Source organism: Mixophyes fleayi, chromosome 4 (assembly GCF_038048845.1).
Source record: "Mixophyes fleayi isolate aMixFle1 chromosome 4, aMixFle1.hap1, whole genome shotgun sequence".
NCBI lineage: Eukaryota > Metazoa > Chordata > Amphibia > Anura > Limnodynastidae > Mixophyes > Mixophyes fleayi.
Window position 1 is genome coordinate 179,242,571 of NC_134405.1, and position 25,500 is coordinate 179,268,070.

Here is a 25,500-nt window from a genome sequence, read left to right on the forward strand (position 1 = left end):
TCTACCTGGACCTCACTCCCCTGCCTGCTGTTGCCCTTTGACTTTGGCCTGTTTTGGACTTTGCTTCTTTCTACCGCCAGGCCTTTGCCTGTGCTACGGTAATATTATAAATTTGTACTACTCTGAGTTTAAGACCTGGGGGCATCTGAGTACCTGTGAGCACATTCAGCTCTACGGGAAAGGCGGCTGCTATAGTTGAAGACCTCTTCTGCTGTTCTACGAGTTTACGAGTTTATGATATTTGCCATCAGCCCTAACAGATTCATGTTACTGGGCTAAAATTTTCCCTACTACACAGGGCTAAAATACTACTACATGGGACAAAATATGTACAAATTGATATACTGTATATTTCAGAGTAATAACATAGCACATCAAGCTGAAAGAAGATACACAATACATCATTTTATTGTCTCTAAAGTGTCTTTATTGTTTACTATATGTGTACATTTTATCAGCTTTGGAGCAGCAAGACCATACTGTGTTGTAAAACTGATCTGCCCATTTCTCCCACACAATTCTCTCTCCTCTATAATCAATGTGCTGTGTTACTTGCAATTATGGATAGATATAAGTTGCCAAACAAGACTCACCATATCAGTTAACTTTGTAATCAAAGGGTAAGCAGAACTATATCAGGAAACGGAGCAATGAACCAAGTATTGATGAGCATTTGTTTGAGATAAGATGCTGAAAAGTGTAATTAAACGAAATACACTATCCAAGTCATGTTGTAATTAACTGTTGATTTCAAAATACCAGTGTTTAGAGTAAAAAAAGTATCTCTGCTATAATGAAGCATCACTTGATTTCTGTTATGTTAATGTGTTCTTTATGTTTTATATATTGTCAAGTATGTAGATAATATATTTGTTTTCCAGTCTATATTCACCAATTAATTGGGGTCCCTTTTGGACAAATCAGGAAGGTATATGTATTATTTAATAAGTATGTATTCAGTTTTAATGTGTTGTATAAATTATGAGGAAATTTACCAGCTATAATCAGAATTGATAAACAAGGCCAATACATAAGAGCTTTACAACCTATAGACTAGATCAAATTGGATTTGGTGCCAGTGATTATAATACGGTATACTTCCCATTGTTGAATTGTTGTTCGAAAGGCCCATTGGGAAAAGTAGGGCCCCAAAAATAGTGTGCTGGAGTCACTACACAGAGGGGCATGGCCAGCTCACACAGGGTATGGATCAACCGAAAAAATATTCTAATTTTGTTAGAATTAGCAACTATATCAGCAGCTGTCCCAAGGAGACTGCAAGCATCTTTAATATAACAAAATGATTATAACAGTCTAGGGGGTAAATGTATCAAGTTGAGAGTTTTCCGGGGGGTTTGAAAAACCAATCACATTCTAGCTATGATTTATTAAGTACATTCTACAAAATGACAGATAGAATCTGATTGGTTGCTATAGGCAACATATCCACTTTTTAAACCCGCCTGAAAACTCTCAGCTTGATACATTTACCTCCAAGACTGCTCTCTATATAGGCTAGTAACAAAATATAAAAGACACTCATGTCTGGGACGAATGCATTCAAATCCATATTTATTAATAAAAAAACTCAGTCAATCATGTAAGTTTACAATAAAATCACCCACTACAGTTTCCTAGTAACCAATGTTCTATATCATTTTTAATTTACTTAGAACATTGCACTACCTCCACGATTAAACACTCCTGAAACTTCATCTCCTCTCCAACTTCACTCTCTGCTTACGTATCTCTCTAATGCTGTTCCCCAGTGCACTCTCCTCAATATCCCACATTATCCACTGCACCTCCTCTTCCTCAACCATGCACTTTTGCCCTACCTACTCTTTCCTTTTTCTTAGGGAGCTCCACAAGGTGTTCCATCCCCTTATGCCAACACCAATACCTTCCCTCATGCCATCACTACCTACTACTCAGTGTGCTTTTGGATACACCCATACCACTATCCCTCTGACCCCCACTGGTTCTTCTCCCCCACCCACCTGGTTTCCCCTTATCCGCATCCTTTTCCTTACCCTCATCCTTCTACTAGTAACTGGTTATATCAATCCATGACCCTGGCCCGGACTCTATCCCCAGAATAAACTTCCACTCCACAACTCACACTAGAACTTCTCATTCACCACACACCTTCAACCAAGTCAACCACATCCCCAACCCCACCCCCACCTGCACCCACCTCCCCCCACTTCCCCTTCTTTTGTGCAATCAGGAATGCTTGTTCCATCTGTAACACTAACATCCATCAAGATCATTTCATTTATGGATTTTTCCCTCTAACACTGCTTCCCCTGCTGTCTATCTTTCTCCCACACTCCTGTCTCCTGGCTGCACCTATGGTGTTATTCCCGCTGAACCAGCTCTCTCATTCACCTTTTTTGAGGTTCATTGCATTCAATTATTCTTTCCTTTTCATCTACATATTGCAGTTGTCTATTGTCTCCCTGGACCCCCATCACAATTTCTCAACAACTAATTTTGCTTGACTCCCCCCTTGCCTCTCTGCTTACATTTCTTATTCTTTAGGACTTTAACATACCTATAGCCCTCCCTCTTAACGCTGCCTCTTCTAAACTCCTCACTCTCGCTGAACCCTATTGCCTCCCCAGTGGACATCACCCCCACCCACTTTGAAGGTCACTCGATTGACCTTGTATTTTCTCAACTCTATGAAACCCCTAACTTCTCAAACTCTGACTTTCCACTCTCCGGCCATGAACTACTGTCCCTTTCCCATTCTCCACCACATCCACCTAAAATTGCTTACACTCAGCATCACCTTAACAACCTCGGCCCACTCCTATTCACAGCCTCTCTTGAACCCCTCCTGTCTACCATCTCATCCCTATCCTGCTCCAATACTCTGTCTCTCTGTGCAACTCTTTAACTCTGACAACCAAACTCTAACCTTGGCCCTCCCTGCTGATTCCATACTGTACAAGGTGGTTCCTCTCTACTAAGCCGCAATGGAGGAAATCTATTTCTATTGCCAAGCAGTCTTACTTTAAATCTCTGTCCTAAACATGTTCATCAAGCCCTGACATCTCTTCACCACTGACAACTCACTTATTTGCCCCCCTCCCCTCCACCCCCACTTCATCTGTCACAACTGATGACTTTACCATCTTCTTTAAAAACAAAATAGACTAAATCCACCAACACATCTTTTCTTGCCAAATCTGGCTCCTCTAACCCATCCCCCATGACTTCCGCTCCACCACCCTCACTACTTTCCCTCCAGCAACTGAAATTGAGATTTTCTCTCTGTTCATGCATCTTCCTCAACCTATGCTCTTGACTCTGTCCCTTGCTCCCTCTCTCCAACAGCCTGTCATCACCTTGGCTATCTCTTTAATCTTTCCCTCTCCACTGGTATCTTCCCCTCCACCTTTAACCATGGTCTTATATCCCTGATTATTAAGAAACTACCCCATGACTTGTCCTCCCACTTAACTCCTGCTCCATCTCCCTTGTCTCATTTGCTTCTCTCCTTTCTTTCTAGTAAATTCTTGACCCCCTACATAGGCTTCTGATATCTGTCCTCCATGACACTATCCAGTTCCTTGAGACACTGCCCTCCTGATTCTCCTCTTACCTCTCTGAACACACCTTTTAGTGTTTTCACTTTTCCCACTTCCACTTCTCCTCTGTCCCCCTCTTTTGGTGTCCTTGAGGAACCATTCTTTGCCTTCTACATTTCTCTCTGTATACACTCTTCCTTGGTGAACTCAAACACTCCTTCGTCCTCCACTACCACCTCTAAACTGATAGGTCTATCTTTCCACTATTTTTTTTCTTACTGTCTGCCTATGTTTCAAACTTCCTTTCAGCCATCTCCACCTGGATGACCAAATGTCAGCTTAAACTCAATATGTCCAAACCTGAGCTTTTTATCTTCCCCCACTCTGACGCAATAGTCCCCCACTCCGCATCTCCCTCATAGTTGATAACATCACTCCCCCTCCCCCTCCCGTTCTCCATGCTTCTTCCTGGGTGTGATTCTCGACTCTGCCCTTAGTTTTTCTACTTACATAAAGACACTCGTTAGCATTCCTTTCACTCATCTCTTCTCCCTCCAGTCTATCATAAACACTGTGGCCAGACTAATCTTTCTCTCCCGCCACTCCTCATCTACTGCACCCCCATCTGCATGTCCCTTCAATAGATTCTCATTACCTTCTGAAAGCCAGTTCAAGCTCCTCACCCTCATCTATAAATCACTCCACTGTGCCTCCCATCCCCATATCACATATCAAGTTTAAAATGCTCCCTCAAAACCCACCTCATCTTGCTTGTTTACTTTCCCCCATCCTAGACCCCCTCCTTGCCACCTGCTCCCTCTCTTGCATGTCTGCCCTGTCTACATCTTCTGTTTCCCCTTGAACCGAGATGCTCCAACTCAGTCCTCAAGAGCTGCCAAATGTTCATATTTAATCATGCACAGGTGAGTTAATCTATTTTTATGGGACAGTAATTATCCCACTTATTTATTTTCTACAGTCAGAAAGCCTAAAAATATGACCTGTTGGTAGCTCTTGAGGGCTGGGTTTTAGCACCTCTGCCCTAGAATTTATGGTCCTCTCTCCCCCTTTGTCCGCTATCTGTCAGCCCTATCTGTATGTCCCTCTTACATTGTATTCTGCATATGGTATGCTGTATTGTGCTATTCACTAGGTTAGCCATGTGTATTGTAGTATTTGTTTTATGCTAATTTGCTCCTTTGTATTACCATTGTATTTATGTATTACTGTATGGATTTATTTTGTATTGATGTACCCTTGCTGTATGGTGCTGCAGAATCTGTGGCTCTTGATGAATAAACATTCATGGTGATAAAAAAGATCAACTAAATCTTTCTATCATTAAATCATAAAATAAACCAATTATGCTATTATTATATTTTAGTGACTGTGAGATGGTATTCAATAACTTTTAACATACAAGTAATTCCACTATTAACATTATGAATATACAGAGACAGTTGTGCAATTCGTTTTCTATGATGTATCTGTTCCAAATCTTAATTAGATCTATGAGGACATTGAGTCATTAGCAGCAGAAAAAGTAAAGTGTGTCCAAATGTTGCTGTGTACAATGCAAAAAAGATTATTAATGACAGTAAAAAGCAAGATATATGCAAACTTTATTATTTAACACTACAAGAACAGACATTCAATAGCAGGAGACACTGCATTAAAAACTGTTTTCATTACATGCACAGTTAACGTGGTATTATATTTAGTGCAGTACTTGTCTCTAAAATAGGTATTAGTCAATATACCCTGATCCAATAAGGGCTGATGCATATCTGACTAATAAGTACATTTCTTATCAGCTAGGCAAACTGTCATAATAACATGAACTTACAGTGCAGCTGTGTTCAAATCGCCACTGGGCACACATCATAGCAATTCCATGTTAGCTGGTTTATAAAGTAATCTTTAGCTTATAAGACTCTATAAAAAAAAGGATATAGTTGATATAATTGACTTCACAAAACAATGTAAATATGAAATATAAGGATATTAATTACCTGATTATACTAAAAAAATTGGCAGATACTGCAAATATATACAATTAGTCCACCAATGGTCACTTAACCATTAAACCAAATTTTAAGCCCAGAAACTAGTTATGCTATTATTGAAATATATTATTATGCTACAAATATTAAATCTGAGGCTCATATTTGTTGAGTTATTTATGACAGAAAACAATCCTCACTTGGGGCCTGATTCTTTAGCGATCGAATCTACCATTTTTTGCGGATAAGATGAAAATCTTCTCTGAGCATGCCCAGAAGAGGGAGATAAGAAGGAAAATCCATTGCGTATGCTAAGAATTTCTTAAGTTAATATGAAAATCCATCGTAACTGCACTTAACAAGCTTTTTGACCACTTAAGAAAAAGGGTTGGAAATGGGAGGGGAATGGGCAGAGGTCCAAAATAAGTTAAGAAGAGTAGGCTTTATTTGTAATGACTTAAGAAGAGTAGGCGTTACTTCCATATCCATTGGATAGTTAAGAAAAAAAACGTACGGATTTAAACCAAGCATACTCTTACATAAGGGACACATAGGAAATCCACACGAACATGCGAAGGATATATAAACTCCAGAGAGATAAGGGCGTTCGTGAGGATTCGGACTCAGGTTTCCACTGTTGAAAGGTAGATTGTCTAACCACTACATGAAGCGTGCAAATGGAAACAATATGTGCATGAAATAGACTAGAAGGAAAAGCTGAGCATCAACTTCTTTCATAACAAGCTTTTTTCCTTTTTTTAATTTTTAATAATGTCAATAATTGCAGTTTGAAATATTATAGACATAAATCCTTGGTACATGCACACTTTAAATTTTTGGAAATTGATTAATGTATAATAATAATTATAAGAATAATAATAATTGGACTTAAAATTATTATATTTTTTTTTGTGGCGGGGGGGCACTTAGGTTTTTTAGCTTTCACCTTTGGATATTTCCTATGTCTTTGCAATCCAGTTTTTTGGAACAGATGCTTCTCTGTGTTGTAGCTGTACACAATTTTCAACATGCTATGTAGCCATATTCCACAAAATGTAGCAGGAATCAAACTCATGACCCCACAAAGTGGACTGTCTAATCGCTAACCCACCGTGCAAGTGGAAACAGTATGTCCATGAAATAGACTAGAACGAAAAGCTGAGCATCAACACCTCTCATAACAAACAATTTTAATTTAATAATTTTAATTAATGTAACAATCAATCAATTATATTCTTATTATCAATTCTAAAAATAAATATTAGAGCCCTAAATCCTTGGTACATGCACAGTTTATATTTTTGGATATGGAAATTCCCAACACAACACATGAATTACTGCTAACATGAAGGTTTAAGGATAAACAATAAAGAATTACACACACATATTCTCTTGTTCTCCATTAAGAAAAATGTGTGATAGGAAATTTATAAATGTAAATAAACATGGATGCGAATGTAACGGCTAATAATTCGCAATCATAAATATGTACAATGATCTTTAACCATACACTAACGTACTCTTCTATAAGTGACACATTGGAGTAAATCTACAGAAACATGGGGATATACAAAGTCCACACAGATACAGGCATGATTCAAACTCATACCCCTGCTGTTGCCAGCTAATTTCTCTAACCATTAAGGCACACTTCCGATTGAAACAAACATACAACAAAACATAGGCACGAGTGGCATCCTAAATCATTAATGACCACAATTAAATAAACAATTGCACACACCTTCTTAGTAACAGACATAAAGGATCATGTTTTGTTTTCTAAAAATGAAAATAAAAAAGTCTATGCTAATGCATTTCAGATTAATTCGCAATCAGAAATAAACACAAACATGTTTTAATACGTATAAAACAAAATAACAAATTTTCGAAACCAGCGTTGCATAGACCTAGCATCAGATCTCGTCATCTGATACCTCAGTGGGGCTATACACCTGCATATACTTGTCTCATTACAATCCACTATAAAAGACTACTTCATGCACACTTGAAGTTGGTTAGGACTCTATAGTGTGTTTTTATGCTGTGGACTTGTATAGTGGGGTTTTTTGTACTGAGAGTTTTATTTTAGTTTACTCTTTTATAGACACTTTAAATGTTTGTAAGATATTTTATGTTACACAATAACAGTGCATCTCTATTTTCATATGTAATGTGCATTTTAATGTGTGTGTTTTTTGTCTTATAAATTGTAACCCATTTTTTTTAAAAAATATTCTGTGTGGGGTGGTATTGTGAAGCTTTTCAATCTAATATCTATTAATATAATTCTTATGTGGTTTTTGAAATTTTCAATGTTGTATGTTTATCCAACAGATCCCCAGCCCTCCAGAAACTGTGGAGGCAGGACACTTGTGGTTCAACATTGATTTGGAAGGTAAAAAATTTGTCAAATATGGCTTATATCACACTTTTGAAAATCTCTGACATCCTAAAAAAACAATTGTATTTTGATGAAAGTAAAGGCCGTTTTTTTTTGTATAAACATATATAAATGCAGACACCAGATATTTTGGAATTAAACAAAAGTGTACCTTAGAATTCTGCAAAATTTTAATTGTGCTGTAAGGGCTGCGTCTGCCCCTGCTGAGATTCATATGTGATTTTTTTAGCCATAGTACTAACAATGATGAAGTTTGATTGGTAGAGTTCTGTTTAAAATAGACCAAACTAAAGGCTTTCCATTATGTACTACCAGGCCTTAGCTGGGACATGTCTGTCTCACTTAAAAAATATTCAGTAATCAAGGAGGATTGGCAAGTTTCATTTCATGCACAAGGATCAAGACATCGAGGAGTTGCCTTTTGCAGCTTGTAAGTATCTAGTTATGTTATTCCTTTTAGGTTATTGGGGGACCTGTGTTACAGTTAAGGCAACAAATTGTAGAATTTACTGTTTGAAAGTACATGTGTGTACAAAATACAGTCAACTAATTTTTTATTTCAAAATGGCCTAATGTTGATTGCTTTTCCTCTTATATTTTAAACAGAGAAAGAAGACAGGCATTATGGGTTCCAGCATGACCTGCCTTGCAACACTTCTAACCAATGGGATGAAACCAACATGCATGTTTATAATTTTTAGTTTACAAAGAAGTTGGTATTTTCAGTTTGTTTTGATGTTTCATTTGATTACTGTAATTGTCTATAAATAAATATCAATATTTTTTTTGCAATACTCATTCTCCTGTAACTCTCTGCTGCTTTAGATACTGTTGAGCACCCTCTTCTCCTACACATCCTTGACTCCATTGTCCATCTAGACACAGTTCTCTCCTGGATCACTTGCTACCTCTCTAACTGCTATACCCACTGTATTAGTTAAAATTTAATTTGTCTGTTAGTTTGTCATGAGGATAGGAGGAGCAGATTCATGAGGCAAATTAGGGCACTAAGAATATGTTACTTTGAACCTTATCCAAACCATATCAGCAAGTTATGTTTTAAATTAGACACATATTTTAAACCATAAATAAATTACTGTATGCTTTTTCTTGTAGTTACCTTAAAATATTACACTTTATTTCTACACTTACATTTACAACTCACCTTTGGAAAAAACTAATTCCATTGTGCCGCCCCCTGTTTGCTAGGATACGAGGAATGAATGACAAACAGACATTTTACAAAGAGATCTGCGAGTGATGTAAGCACGGCCACAGGTGCTCTGAGTACGAATCACAGAGCAGAGTACTGGTTGAAAAGATGAAGGTGGCCAGCTTTTCGAGATGTGAGCACATAGTACTGACCAAGGGTATGGACAGCATGTCCTTGGGACAGTATGTGAGCAACGAGCTCAAATTGCGTGCTTACCGGAGGGTGCGCCGGCATATAAGGATGCGTTTTAACCGCATGCGCTCGGTTGTCCAGCTCCAACTTAGGTGGAGCGACCTTTGCCGGCGCCAACCCCAGCTTTTACATGAGCTCAGGGAGGAGATCATAAGATGTGAGTTCTTTATTAATCAGATAAAGTAAAATGAAACTGTAATAGTTGCTTTATTTGTAAGAATAGTTTCACAATTTAGTTTTTGCAAAGGAGGGGGGCAAACACAAATATGAATGTGTATCTATATTTGAAATGTAAAATCCCTAGCTAATGCCCAGGGGACTGATTTTATGGCACTACATTTACTTTACTTAATGATTGAGGCCCAAACTCCAGACCAACAAGCCCAAGCCATGTTTGGGATTCACACTCATGACCCCAGTGCAGGAAGGCAGAAGTGCTACACACTAAGGCAACTTGCTGACATTACGTTACAGACATTTATACCATTAGAATGGCTGATGTGTTCTATTGCAAAAAAAAGTGGGATGCCATCTTTGGGGACAATGCTCACAGTTGTCCAAAGGTCATTTTTACAGGTTACAAGGCCTTACCCAAATACCTCCTGTAAAATGTCTTCCTAATCTGACACTAATTAGATGTTATATTTTTAGAAGGTGGAAAAAATTAATACTTTAGTACTAATTCAAACAGTAATAATGACATTTCAACATCCATAATCCCAAACACAACATTGTTACAGGCAATTTGAAAGTGGTGTGTGTCTGTCTATTTCCTTTTTCTTAAAGATTATATTTATATGTGAAGAAAAATGCAGGTTTCACAATGTCAGCTGCCATTTTTATCTGGATAGATATTTATATGTGAGAAGCTGGATGAAGAATTTGCAATAAGCTTATGTGCAATATTTATTCAAACAGACCATAGAAATTGTGCCCGTCAACAGTAGGCAGTGGCGGAAGAGGTGGCAGAGGTGGAGGAGGAGCCAGAGGTGGCAGCAGAGGTGGAGGAGGAGTACAAGCCAGAGGGGGTGGCAGAGGTGGAGGATCAGGACAAGCCAGCGGTGGATGAGGTGGTCCTGGAGGAGGAGGTGGTTCAGGCTCCTGCGGCTGCTACACTGGAAGTGGAGGAGGAGACGAGGGTTGAATGTAAGTAATGACGTTAAACCCTTCTCATTGTATTCCTTTTGAGGCGCATAGCAGTTGTCCAAAAAACATGAATTACCACATGCTATTTACCCAATACCTAGTTATGCATTCCACAGGGTTCAAACATGATGGCCATAATATTATTTTTTTGGTGATTCAAGTAAAACCCACCCCTGGCCACCACTCAAATGTGTATATATAAATGCATGCCAATCAAAAGTATTAATCCTATGCCTTAGTTCTGTGTTTAGCATACCATGAACCTTTTCCAACAATGTAAAGTTATGTAACACTTCATGCCTCTACTGAACCCTGTTAAATGTCTTAAACAAAGTACACACTTTTGAAGTAATCTATGTCTGAACAATTAGCTAATCTTTTTTTTTTGGTTCTTAACAGCTCAAGAAGATACCCCGGCTGGGGTTGAGATTCCGCAATCAAAAGCTGTAATTTACCATGACATCATAAAATATCGGCAGAAAATTAAAAAAAATCACAAAATTACTTAAAAAAAAAATTGCAATTTTGCAAACTAATTAGTAGTTATTAGGAAAAAAATTGTTTTTTTTGTTACATTAATGTTGTTCAAAATTGGTTTAAAAAAAAAGGTTTAAAAATAAAACAAAATGGTTGTGTGTGTGTGTCTTTTATAATTTAATTTCCAGAAATGTGTAGAGGTTATTGGTCCCTTTACACTACATATTAATTTATTTCATAATTTATTTATTTATGATGGTAGCAGAAACTGTACAGAGAACACAGTTCCTGGGCCATAGTTTGGGCAACATTCTACTATTGTAAGACCAATTGGGGCATTGACATGTGTTTAAGATTATCCTTGCAAAGTGTTTACCATAACAGCACTATGATACACCCATTTCATTCTCCTCACATAGCATACTGGCCACCCTCCAGAATGTATACAGGAGGGTGGCTAGTTATCAAGCAGGGCATGATTCAAATAAGGTCAGTTAAGGAAAAGTAAGTAAGGCAAAACCATGTTGCATTGGAGGGGGAGGTAAATTTAAAATGTGATAGTAAATTTATATTTGGGTTAGGGCATGTCCTTAGATCAACTTTAAATCTCAGTGTACCAAAAAGCACTCAAGTATTTGTGTGCTACATGTAAAAGCATCCAGTATTTTCCTTATCTCCAATATAATAAACAAATTTGCACCTCTTGCATTGCAACATGGTTTTGCCCTAAACACTTGAGTCCGAAAATGTACTCATTTTTTTGTTTAACTTACCTTATTGAATCAGGTCCGCAGTTATTACTGACCACTGCCACACATTCCCTAAGGAGATGGAACACCCCCCCACACCCCCAACATAGGGGTTTTCAACAATGTGCATTTATTAATATCTCCCTTCACTAAGTAGTGTTTTTGTGACCCTAAGTAGCACTAGTACTACTAGGTGAGAAATATGCCATGGGTGCAGGCCCATGTTGTGACCTAGAGGGAGTGAGTTGTAAAGTAAAGGAAAGCAGTACAAAGCTGGTAATGTTCGCCTTTGCACAATCATGTCACTAAGCAAGGGTGATTACACTATTTTTTAAAAAACCCAGGGCACCACACCAAAAAAACTATATGATAGGTTGAGGTATACTTTGAACAGCCCTAACCCTACTCAAAATCTTCCCAGGATTAGCTTACTTTATAATGGACACACTAAACTACTACAAGTAAATTCACTAATAAAACCATGTGGGGCTAATGAGTACTCTCTTTGGTCTTTCATTTACCGAATGTGTTTTATATTAAATTCATGTGATGTTGAAAGCATTTGCACATTACATATTCATTTAAAAGTGCACTACAATGCAACATGTTTGGACTAAACTGCATAAGCAAGCATTTCTTCTATTAGTTTGCAGAACAAGGACACAAAAACAAGCTTGTTCAAACAACACACACCACAGGGCAATAAAAACTTTGCTTGTTCTAGATTAAGAGGTACACACATATTTATGGCTCCCGTAATAAGGAACAGGCAGCTCAAAATTGAGCTTTAAGTGTAAGAAAAGCCGCAATTAAGCATCCATGCTTATCACTGTACACAAATCAAATCTACGCTGACTTGTCTGTCAAACAATATTAGCCAACCAAAAACTAGTATTTTCATTTTTGAATTTACCTTGGTTTATGATGGGTTTAAACTATTGGGGGGGAATATGCTTGTGTATGTGTTTGTTTACAATCACCAACAACTTGTAAACAAACAACATTAGAATGCCACTGTCACTCACCGGACTGTAAATGTGCTACTTCTAAGGTAGCTAGGAACCGTGTCCGTCCATTATTATGAGGTACTGCGCATGTGCAGTTCCTTTTAACCTTCAGTTCTGTTCCTTTAACTTAATTGGCTGATCAGGCAACACTCCCTATATTAAGCACCTGTGGTCAATACCACGTGGCCTGATCTTGGAGTCTCATTCCTCATGAGTCTCTGAAGGTGTTCCAGTGCCTGCTCGTGTGTTCAGCTGATGCTGATTCCTGTTTGCCGTTTGTGGTTTCCAGACCACTTCTACTCCTTGTGTTCCTAGTGTCTTCAGCAGCTGATTCCTATCCGCTGCCTCGGTATATCTACAGTTACAGATTACTGCAAACTCTCCTGTGTTTCATCGTGACTCCAGCAGCTGATTCCTATCCGCTGCCTCAGTGTATCAACAAGTTACAGATCTCTCCAACTCTCCTGTGTTACATCGCTACTGTTCCAGCTGATTCCTGTTAGCTACTTCAGCGTGTCTACAGAGTCCTGCTCGTCTCAGCGCTCCAGTCTGCATTCTACCTGCCGTCAGCTGACCCGCTGCCTACTGCTTCTACAGTGTGTCCATTTGTGTCTACTTGCCTGTTAGCATCGAGTCTACGCTTCTCGGCTTCCAGCTCTGCTACATCGCTTCAGCTCTCCCGTGGTCTCCTGCTGTTCAATTCGATATACTACCGCTTCCTGAGTATTTGTCGTCCTTGCGGGCCTACCTACAGTGCGCTGCACCTACCTGCCGCTTCGATTCTGCAAGGACTTCTCATCTCGTCTGTTCCCTGCCGCTCAGGTATCCCTGCAGCTATCTCTAACAGCCTGCTCATCTGAACCACGGTATGCATACTTCTCATTGACTGTGCTGGTGTATTGCATACCCATCTGGACTGAGTTGTTCTCCTCCGGAGTTTTCATCCTGTGAGACTATTGCTATTATTGACTGTGTTTCCTTTTGCTGGACTATTCTAGTTTATCTGTGCAGTGCTGTTCATTCATTATTATTATTGTGTGCAGTTCAACGTGGGATCAAGTTCAGTGTACCCGTGTAGACTCTGCATTGCATTTATCTCCTCGTGTCCTTCCTCACATATATATTTAGTGGTACAACTTGCTAGAGGCAGATCACTGATTCCTGTTTCCCTGTGTCACCAGTTGCATATATCCTCTCACATAAGCAGTTGTACAACTTGCTACACGCAGACCGCTGACTTCCACCTCCTTATTACTCCTGGACATTCTTCTCACTATAGCAGTGGTACAACTTGCCGTGCGCAGACCACTGACTACCCTCACGTGTCCTTGTCCATCCAGATCCTCGTGTTCAGTTACCTATTGTTTACCAGTGCTGCTAGTCATAGACTTTCTGAGCATTCTCTAACCATCTGCTGTTTCCAGTTCCATTATCACCCTGCCATCAGAGTATCATATACCAACTCTACTGCTCTGATAAGACCATCAGCGGGTGATACTGGGTAAAGACTCCTAGTGCCCGTGACAGCCACTTTTGAAACACATTGCTGGGCCATTTCTATAGTAAACAGTAATGTTGTGGTTTTTAGTTATGTGGAGTCAGTGTACTATTTTTTCATTGTACTCACATCAACAATATGTAAGCTTTTCCCATATCTGCATTTTAAAAACCACAAAAGACAATCAAAAATTTGTAAAAAAAGTCAAATTTGAATTTCATTAAACATTCAAAAAATTTAAATCAATTATTTTTCTTATTTCCCCTCTTGGAGCTTGTAACATGCTTTTGACTTCGAGTGACCCGTGATGTGGGGGGCTCGGAGGAAGCATCTGAACTCTCTGGGTCAGCAGGGTATGACCGACTCCGTGATGAAGTTACATGGGCTGGCCAAGGGGGTAAGCAGAGGACTGGCCAGGGGGGTAGCCAGAGGACTGGCCAGGGGGGCAAGCAGAGGACTGGCCAGGGGGTTAGCCAGAGGGCTTGTCAGGGAGGTAAGCAGAGGACTTGTCAGGGAGGTAAGCAGAGGACTGGTCAGGGGGTTAGGCAGAGGACTGGTCAGGGGGTTAAGCAGAGGACTGGTCAGGGGGTTAAGCAGAGGACTGGCCAGGGGGTTAAGCAGAGGGCTGGGCAGGGGGGTAAGCAGAGGGCTGGGCAGGGGGGTAAGCAGAGGGCTGGGCAGGGGGGTAAGCAGATGGTGGGCCAGGGGGTAGCCAGAAGGCTGGCCATGGGGTAGGCAGAGGGTTGGTCAGGGGGAGAGGTAGAGGACTGGCCAGGGGAGTAAGCAGAGAACTTGGCAGGGGGAGTAGCCAGAGGGCTGGGCAGGGGGGTAAGCAGAGGACTGGCCATGGGGTTAAGCAGAGGAATGGCCAGGGGGGCAAGCAGAGGGCAGACCAGGGGGGTAGCCACAGGGCTGGCCAGGGGGGTAAACAGAGGGCTGGCCAGGGGGGGGTAAACAGAGGGCTGGCCAGGGGGGGGTAAACAGAGGGCTGGCCAGGGGGGGTAAACAGAGGGCTGGCCAGGGGGGGTAAACAGAGGGCTGGCCAGGGGGGGTAAACAGAGGGCTGGCCAGGGGGGGTAAACAGAGGGCTGGCCAGGGGGGGTAAACAGAGGGCTGGCCAGGGGGGTAAACAGAGGGCTGGCCAGGGGGGGTAAACAGAGGGCTGGCCAGGGGGGGTAAACAGAGGGCTGGCCAGGGGGGGTAAACAGAGGGCTGGCCAGGGGGGTATGTGGGTGTGCAGAGAGGTGTCAATGGGTACTAGGCTGAGAAGGGGAAGGAGGCAGAGAAATGGATAATGTAGAATAATTTGGAATAGTGAGCTGTGGTGCTGGAGTAGGTGAAGGAGTGAATATAGTGGATGGTGGTGTGACGTTTGCTGATTCTTGTCATTTTGGGCCAAGAGGGTGCACATATTAGTGAAGGCTGCATGTAAAATGCTCATGTGCTCATCAAATTTGTGCTCTAGATGGGTGAGGGTATGGGACATATTTTGTACGTTAAAATCAATCAGTGTCTGATTCAAAGTGTTGGCTTATGTGCGATAGTGTCTGCTGTGCGAAGAGTTGTGCATGCTCCCTCCGAGGGGCCTCAGCATCACGAACAGCCGCATCCACTTGCTCTCCCTCGGGGTTGCCAGCCACACTTTGCTGCTCATCTTGCAGCTCTGTGAAAATGAAAAAAACAAAAAACAAAGAATAGGTGTCAAATGTAACAAAATCTAACAATGTTTACATTTTGACTGCAAAACACACACACACACACACACACACACACACACACACACACACACACGTGTATTCATTATCCTGGCTGGATAATTGTTTGAAAGTGATATATACATTTGGACAACTACTCTTTGACACTATACTGCACATTATCTAGGTACAAATATGCCCTTCAAAAACACATGGCTTACACTGGTAAAATATGTGTAAAGGTAATACTTAACACTCTTTTACTATGTTCACAGTTTACCCAAATAATTTACGGATTGGTTCAACCTTTTATTTTTACCTTTTTTTCACTTCATTGATCGTCCGCCGACAAGGAGCAATGGCATTCACTTGTTTGCGTGATCTGTTCCCACTGTCTGTTTATTCCAATGGCCGACATACGCGTCTGGTGTGTATGGAATTTCTCTACACACAATTCCACCAAAATCACCACCTCTCCCCCTGTAAAATGTAATTGCCGCCTGCTTTTAGCCCCCCCCCAGAATCAGACATTTTGTTCAGAAAACTAAAGAGAGATGAAAAAAGAAAGACCAAAAACAAATGTAAAACATTTACATTTCTTAACAACCCCTTCCCCCTGAAAAAAAAAAAATGATGGCATGCTTAACAAGAGTAATGCATTCCTCATGCTCCAACATAGTTTGCAAATGCATGGGCATTAGAATATAAATGGTGGTACATTTGAATTTAATATGTGTAGTGTGTTCACAAGTGGACAGCAAAAAGTCAGAATCTCACCATTTTACTAGGGTAAAATATGAACTAAAACAAAACCTTACATTGCAAGCCACCCCAAGGCAGTTTTATCAAACAAAACATAGATATTGGCCAAAGCAAAAACTTCAAATTAGAAATGAGTGAATAAACTGATAATACATATGAGACAGCATCAGAACAAACTTCAAAACCAAAAATAACGAAAACATCATCCAGAAAAGGAGTATGTAATTGCAAATCGGGCAAGTCACTTATCAACCCACAGTAATGGCCCTCACCCCCCTTCTGAGGCCTGGAAAAAAGAACGTAAAGTGGACAGATTCCATTCCTCTAGCTACTTCATCAGCCTATTTTTCGGCACAGACTACTCACCCAATTCTAAATCATGGACCAGACCACCAAGCAAAAATTTGAAAATTTCCCGAAACAGCACCAAAGAATCTAAGCAAAAGCAAAACAAAGACTATTGATATTAGAGTGGTTTTTTAAACTAAATTTTGGCATTTTTGGCATGCAAAGATATTACTTAAATACATTACAATGATTCAGGACACCATGCTATAGTGTACTTATTCCTGGGTTTAGTGTGGACAACCCAGTAGCAGAGTGTAGCTCGAAATGTGTCACTTTTCACCAGCATATACATATACATGGCACATGTAAAATGTCAAATTGTTTTATGTATAAACAGTGAGTTACCTTATTGAAAACAGCTATGTAATCTCTCTTAATACATCATCATCATCACTATTTATTTATATAGCGCCACTAATTCCGCAGTGCTGTACAGAGAACTCACTCATATCAGTCCCTGCCCCATTGGGGCTTACAATCTAAATACCTTAACACAAACAGATTAGGGTCAATTTGTTAGCAGCCAATTAACCTACCAGTATGTCAAAGTGTACTCACTGCAACAATGTCTTCCAAGTGTCCCACAAACAAATGTATCTGCCTGAAATCATTGAAAAAAAAGCATGACTGAAGGGAGAGCACAGCTGCTTATAAATACCCATTGATTTGTGAATCCAGGTGTACATGTCTCATCTGATATGCAAAGCGCAGTGTACACGTCTCAACGCAAAATGTTAACAACCCCACCCCCACTGCAAGGATACTATGGTTGAATGACAGGCAGACATTTTACTCACAGGTGTAGAAATGATGTGCGAGTGACGTGAGCTTGCATTCACATGCTCTGCTAACCAATCAGAGAGCAGAGGATTGGAGAGTAGATTAGAGATGGCAATGATGAACTTGACAATGTTCTCGAGCAGAGAGCTGAGGGTGCTGACCGAGGGCATGGATAGCATGCCCTCTGGTCAGTACATTACCAATGAGGCCAAGCTGCGTCCGTACCAGAGGGTGCGCCGCTAAATTTGGCGGCATTTTAATCACCGGCAGCACCAGCTTTTGTCGGAGCTCAGGGAGGAGATAGTAAGAGGTGAGTTCTGAATTAATCGCATAAAATACTGTAATACAAACACTTGCTTTAATTTTATGAATAGTTTCAAACTTTAGTTTCAAAGTTTGCCAAGGAGGTGGCCTAGCCCAAATAGAAATCTGTGTCCAGATTTGAAATGTGAGTCCCCCTCCAATGCTACATACTTAGGCCCCTGTTTCTTAATTTTAGGGTGGTACATTTTCTTACATTAATGATTAAGGCCCAAACTGCAGACCAATAAGCCATGTTTGGGATTCAAACTCATGACCAAGTGCTACCCACTAAGACAACGTGCTGACATTACCTTTGACATTTATAATATTAAAGCGGCAGATGTGTTATATTGCCATTTTTGCTAACAATACTCACAGTTGGCCTAAGGTGATTTTCATATATTGGCAGCCCAAACACAAATAACTCCTATATTATATGTCCCTAATCATTCATTAATTATCTGGCTGCCTTAATTATGATGGGGCCCCAAAAAAGGACTATTTCCAAATTACAGACTAAAACTGAGATAGTCCACATCCCTAAGCCAAAAGCAAACATTTGTTACAGGCCATGTGAAGTGGTATGTGTCATGTTTATATCCTTTTGGAGAAGTCAATCTTTCTCTGTGGTGGAAAAAAAAAGTTTCACAATGTCTGATCACATTATTATCGGAGTACATCTATAGAATTGCTAAGCAGGTTGTTACACTCGGGATACACTCAGTCTAGATTTGCACAGACCTAGCAAGGCGCGGAGTCTTACAGCCCCCTGATTTTCACCAAGAACCACCGCAAGGTGGAATGGACTTGGCTGTAAGGGAACTGCAGGTCGCGGCTCTTGGTTTGGCCCCTAGATGTGAGTGGAATGGTAGAAACTGACAATACAATAGAAGTAGTAACAAGGTACCTTGAGGGTGCTGTAATGTTCGACTAATGGCAGTAGACGTCAGTCTGAGCAGAGCAGGTAAGGAGTCTGGATACAAGCCGGTCGGTACACAAGTCAGATGGCAGCGGTACACGGGATTTGACAGTAGAATGGTCTGGAGTGCAAGCCAGTTCAGTACCCAAGTCAGATGGCAGCGGTACACGGGATTTGAGAGTAAAATGGTCTGGTGTGCAAGCCGGTTCGGTACACAGGTCAGATGGCAGCGATACACAGGATTTGACAGAAGAATGCTCTGGTGTGCACGCCGATTTGTTACACAGGTCAGATGGCAACGGTACTCAGGATTTGACAGGAGAATGGTCTAGTATGCAATCCGGTTGTCACGGTTACAAACAGAAGTACAGCTAGGAGTCACGAATATGGTGAAAACACTCTGTGTTTATTTGCAGACAAGTATAAATAACAGGTAGTCAGGAGTAGTGGTAATTACCAGGTGGAGGCTGATGCAGGAAATAATATAAATGTCCAGAAACAAGCAGGTACACAGCTAATGCAGGGAAGCAGGGGTATGAACAGATTCCAGGCAGCATGAACCAGAGGAGCAAGGCAGGAGGAAGAATCCACAGGTAACATAGGATATGACATCAGAATAGGACAACAATAACCAGCCATGTGTGCTGGGAGTGACAGGGTATATAAAGGGAAAACCACACCCAGGTGCATGAGATAATTGGAACATGAAGGTTAACCCCTAATGCACACAATAAGGCACAATAGCAGCACCTCTGGTGAATGGAGGTACTGCCAATACAAATACTATGATAAAGACAAAAAGGCAGGAGCTGCCATGCAAAGCAGCATGTAATGCATAAGCTGTAGGCAGATCGTGACACCGGTTCGGTACACAGGTCAGATGGCAGCGGTACACAGGATTTGATGGGAGAATGGTCTGGTATGCAAGCCGGGTCGGTACACAGGTCAGGATTCACAGATGCAGCTAACCAGGGAGCCCAGACAGGAACACCATAGTTCAGAATAACATAGAGCCAATGTGTCTTATTGGGGCACTCACAGGATGTAATGAGTATAAAACATATTCAAAGTTTATTAGTATGCATTAAAAATATTATTATGATACTATGTAGAGCAGTGAAATATTAAAAGATGTAAGTGGAAATGAAAAACAGTCAAAAATTAAATTATACTGTTAAGACTAGCAGAACCTGCTAGTATGCGCCATCCTCTCTGTTTATATATGAGTCAGAATATAGGTGGGTATATTCGTATATATCGATAAGTGCCTCTGATAATTAATACAGGGGTAACGGTTGTAGGCTAGAGAGCAATGCCTAAATAGCACAATTATCAGTTAGCGATCTTGCTGTTGTTTCTTTCCTCTCCTCAAAAATGAGAGAGGTCTAACAGTGTATTTGCTACAAATTTACCAGGTGTCACAATAGTATCAGCACATACAGTTGTTGATGAAGATATGCCAAGATAGGCCAACTCGCTTGTCTTTATTGTAAAACGAGCTTCACTATTAGTTACATACTGTAGATTCAGTTCTTATATGCAAACTGATTTTCCAAAAAGATATGCGCTCTCTTGTTTCCTAGAGTGCATTGATAGGGTACTGTCTGTATGTTAGGTAGCTTTAAGCTCCAAATAAGGTATTAGCTAGTGCCCTGGCTTTGTATAGTATATGTATATAGTATGTCCTACGATTTGGGTAAAACGGGACTGATCGGAAGTTTGGCTTAACTTAGCTGTATCACTGCAGGCTATACATGCCCGTTCAGTTGTTATCGGACTGTGGTTCTAATAGACCTAATCCAAGAACCGATCTAAAGTATTAATGCATTGAGTTGAATTTATAGCGCCCCTTCTATTTCACCCTATTCCCTGTTATTCTAATACACCCTATTGATTTTATAGCACATTATAGTAGGAGGAGGGGAACAGCACGTGAGACGCCGACGCGTGTTTCACTACACTGAGCTTTTTCAAGGCAAGGTTTGGACCCAGATCTCCAGTACCACCACTCTGTCACTACCTAGCAGCTCTGGCCAGTGTGATAGGCCAGGGGAGGGGATCCATACACAACACCCTGATCCAGGGGTACCAGCCCAAGTGAACCAGCATGGGAGTATACTAGCAGTGACAGTTACCCAGAAGGAACGTGATTCTGGATGCCATAAAGGAGTCCAGTGGTGGCAGCAGGCTCCTCCTACTGCGGTAGGAGGGACATATTTGGAATAACGAAATGGGACGGTGGCAAAGTAAGCCCAGCCGGTTCTCAGCAACAAGAGACAGGGTGGCATAGGCAGTCCATCCTGTCACAGTATCCATCAAAATAATTAAGCTTTTGAATTATCATTGTGATTTCATTCAGTTCTGAATTACTTATTACATTGTCATTTATTTTGATTTGTGTGTACTGTTGTGATTGAGTCTGAAAAAATTAACATACAGGGATGTCTGTATTACTAATATTAGCCATAAATATTGCGATATTATGGCCCACTATTGCAGCATGTAATGTCCAAAAATTACTCTGATGCCTAATATTATTCCTATTGAAGTTGAGGGATACTCAGAAATGCGTTCACAAGATTAATAATAATAATGAAATAATAATAATTATACCCATTGCAAATGAGTTTACTCACATGTACTGTACTTTGACACAAAATGCCAGAGGTTAATAAAACTGCATATTAATATTCAAGATAAAGCTTTAGAAAAAGTTGCACATTATAACATTGAAAATATCTAAATATAAATGTGTGTGTATTTTTATAGAAATGTGCGAGAAAATGCAATACCTCAGATACATTGTCTACATTTACCAGAAGAATAATTCACATTAATTTCTGACCTTCTGTGAGATTGGTGCTCCCTCTGGTGATGTATTTTGTTATTTGAGCATAAACATCTTTCCCTATTGCTCGAGTTTAAAAATATATACTCTTTTTAACTCAAATATTGTTGTTATTTTATCAGTAATCTTCAGGCCAGAATTTATTTTTTTTTACCCTCGGTGCTTACTTTATGCCAACCAATCACAATCGATATCCCCATTACGGCATATCTGTTTTAAATAACTGAAAGTAATTTTTAAATAAATCAGCATGAAAAATATAACTGTATTGGAAAATAGCAATAAAAGGATATTATAAAATGGAATCAGATGTAATCAGGACTAGCTGGGTACACTAGGCCATTTTTAAGGAATAAAAAAAACTTTATCTGATACTGGATACTGGTAAAGATGCTCAGGCTCGGGTCCCTGGGAACTGAAAACACCTAAACTTAGCAGATCCGAGTTTTTCACGCGCCCTCGGAATTGAAAACGAGGCAAAACATCATTGTTACGTTGTCGGATCTCGCTAGTTTTGGATTCTATAAGTACCGCCCTCCACAGCAATCCAGCGCCATTTCACATAGGGACACAGAAGGGGTAGCACATTTCTTGACAGTCTCTAGTGCAGTTGGGCAGCATCATAGGTAAAAAAGAAAGAGGAGGGGTAGCAGGGTTCTTCAAAGTCTCCAGTGACATTCAGGAGAGCTCCATTGCTCCATTGCTAATTGTCATAGCTGAAATAGATATAATAGGTCTGGCAGGCTTGGACTTCTAAATTTTCAGTCACATTGTACTCATACTTGCCAACTCTCCCGGAATATCCGGGAGACTCCCGCATTTTGTGAGAGTCTCCCGGACTCCAGGGCGAGTGTGGTAATGTCCCGAATTCTGCCCACTTCACTAGGAAGTGCCCCACTTCCTAGTGAAGTGGGCAGAATTAGATCCCAAACCGGTGAATCGCGGCGTTTAGCCCCCGCTGTCAAATGACGCAATTTGCATCACTACGTCGCGGGGGCAGGGCCAAAATGACGCGATTTCGTCGCCCCGCCCCCCGCACGCCCACCTGCTACAGAGAGTCTCCCGGACACCAACTTAAAAAAGTTGGTAAGTATGATTGTACTGTGTTATACAGGTAAAACACAGAGAGGAGAGCTCCATTGCTCCAATACTAATTGTCATTGCTGAAATAGAAATAATAGGGCTGGCAGCGTTGTTCTTTATCCGCAGTCACATTGTACTGTGATATCAAAATGGATTCACAGCAGTACACAGAAGACCAGGAGCACCAAGATGCTGCTGGCACCAGTCATGATGATAGTAATCCCTCTACGTCATGTGCTAAAGCCTATGTTAAAGTACATAGTATTTTTAAGTCAGGGATACAAAAATGTAAAAAAAACACCTTTTACTTTGGTCAAGAAAAAAACACCTGTAATCCAGGCAAAGTTATCTGCAGAAAAAAATAAAATTGCTAACATGCCATTCTACACATGCAGTGCAAGGAAAGAATAAGGCCTTCACCTTTCTCTATGAGTGCTAGTTCTGCAACTGTCCCTGACACATCTTCTTGTAAGGTCAGTCATGACCAAGCAAGACTTTGTCATTCGGACTCCAAGAGTGGTGTCCAAATACTTTTACGTGTAAAAGCCGAGCTGGAAGAAAACAGTAAGGCATTAGAGGAAAATGTATGTTCAGATTCAGAAATAACACACATCCCTGAGGAGAGTCTATCCACGGGCACTATGTGTAATCCTGACCTGTCTGATAGTGTACCCATAAAGAAGACCTCTTTCAGCATTTTTGTAGATGTGTGCATGAACAGCCCAAGTGTCAAGCTGGTGATTGACAAATTGAGGATGCCACTTTGGAATTGCAACAGGATGAGGGGGATATTTGTGCAGCTGATGAGGGCGCTAATGAGGATGTTGATGAGGATGATGTTGTTTGTGTAAGTCCTGCACCAGTGGAAGCAGTTCTTGCACGTGATAAGAAGTGTCATGCCTGGGCATAAGACCAAAAATTCCACCTCTTATGTGTGGATTTATTTTTCCCCAAATCCTGACAACAGTTGTCTAGCCATTTGTAGTGTTTCTAAAGCCACAGTCAGTAGAGGTAGGGACCTTAACCATCTAGGTACCTCATCCATGTTGCGCCATTTGAAGCAAGTTCATGGTAAGCTGTTTGAAAAATCAGAAACTTATGCTAAAAAAACAACAACAAGCAGTCCATCATCAGCTAGGTCCCTTCTCTCAGCTATATTCCAACACCTGCAATCTACACCCACAACACCGTCCTCATCAATATCCTCAGTAACGATCGGAGTTAGTCCTGCATCCAAGTTGCTAAGACTAGATGACTCCTCCATTATCCTGGATTCCTCAGAAGAATTCTTGAGCGTTAGTCCCACTGCTGCTGCTGCCTGGGGTGAATCTTAATCCCAGAAGCAGACCAAGAAGAAGACTACTAGAAGTACAAAACAATTTGTTACTTCACAAGACGAGGACTACCTAATATCGCTTGCCAATCTCCAGGCTCCGGATCTACTGTCTCTCAATTATTATGTGCAGTTTTATCAAATAAGCTAGCACCCATTTTTCCATAGAACAGTATTTCCAGCTAGTTCTGGAGATCTCTTTTTCAGGGATAGGGGGACAATAAAGCAGAGTCATTGCTCTTTGGATGCAGTATACCACAATGTCCACCAGCTTGTCACCTGTTTGGGTATCCTCTAGGCATTGTTACGAGCCGCGGTGGCTCCGGGCACCGCTGCGACTCGCTTCCTGCCTAGTCTCAGAGTCCCGGCCGTCGTCATGATGACTGGGACGTCATTTCCTCCTGCCCCCGACCGTTGCCTAGGCAAAGGTCGGGACGTCCTCGGTGCTCAGTGTCGTGTCCCAGCATCTAGGGCAGCCGGGCGCGTGCGCATATTCAATATAATTATAGCCCAGCTGGGCTGAGTATTCCCTGCTGTGCAGGGCGCTGTTCATTGACCCCTGCATGTTTATAAGGCAGGAGGGGACAAGCCCTTCCTGCCGGTTATAGTTCCAGCTTCTGTGCTTTAGCCTGCTTTCTCTCTCTGTAGCTGTTTGTCATTATACCTGTTTATTGTTGCTGACCCTTGCCTGGACTCTTGACTACGATTGACTGCCTGTGCTCCTTGACCCATTGCCTGGACTCTTACGCTGCTGTTTTGCCTGTGACCTCTGACCTTGGATTGTTTACTGGATACGCTGTCTGCTGCCGGCCCTCGACCCTCGCCTGAACCTCATTCCACCTTCCTGGGTTCTCTGCAGCCAGCACCCATCTCATGACCCTCCATCTGTCTGCGACCAAGACTCTGGGTTTTGTGGTGCTGGCTGTTGGGGTTCCTAACAGGCATACCCATTTAAGAAAAGCATTAGACAGGGATCTCAGGTACTGGTCCATAACAACCCATTGCTTGATCTGTGGGCTTATCAGGTGCTCTGACTGTAACTATTTTTTGTAAAGGTAGATAAGGTCATGTATTTGAGAATGGAGGCCAGTCCACCTGATGCACCCAGCGAAACACATGTAGACAGAAAGTATACCTCCCGAACATGGTTAGCTAGGCTTCCTTATCATCATTTAAAGTTGTTAGAATAGAGGAGCGCTGGACTC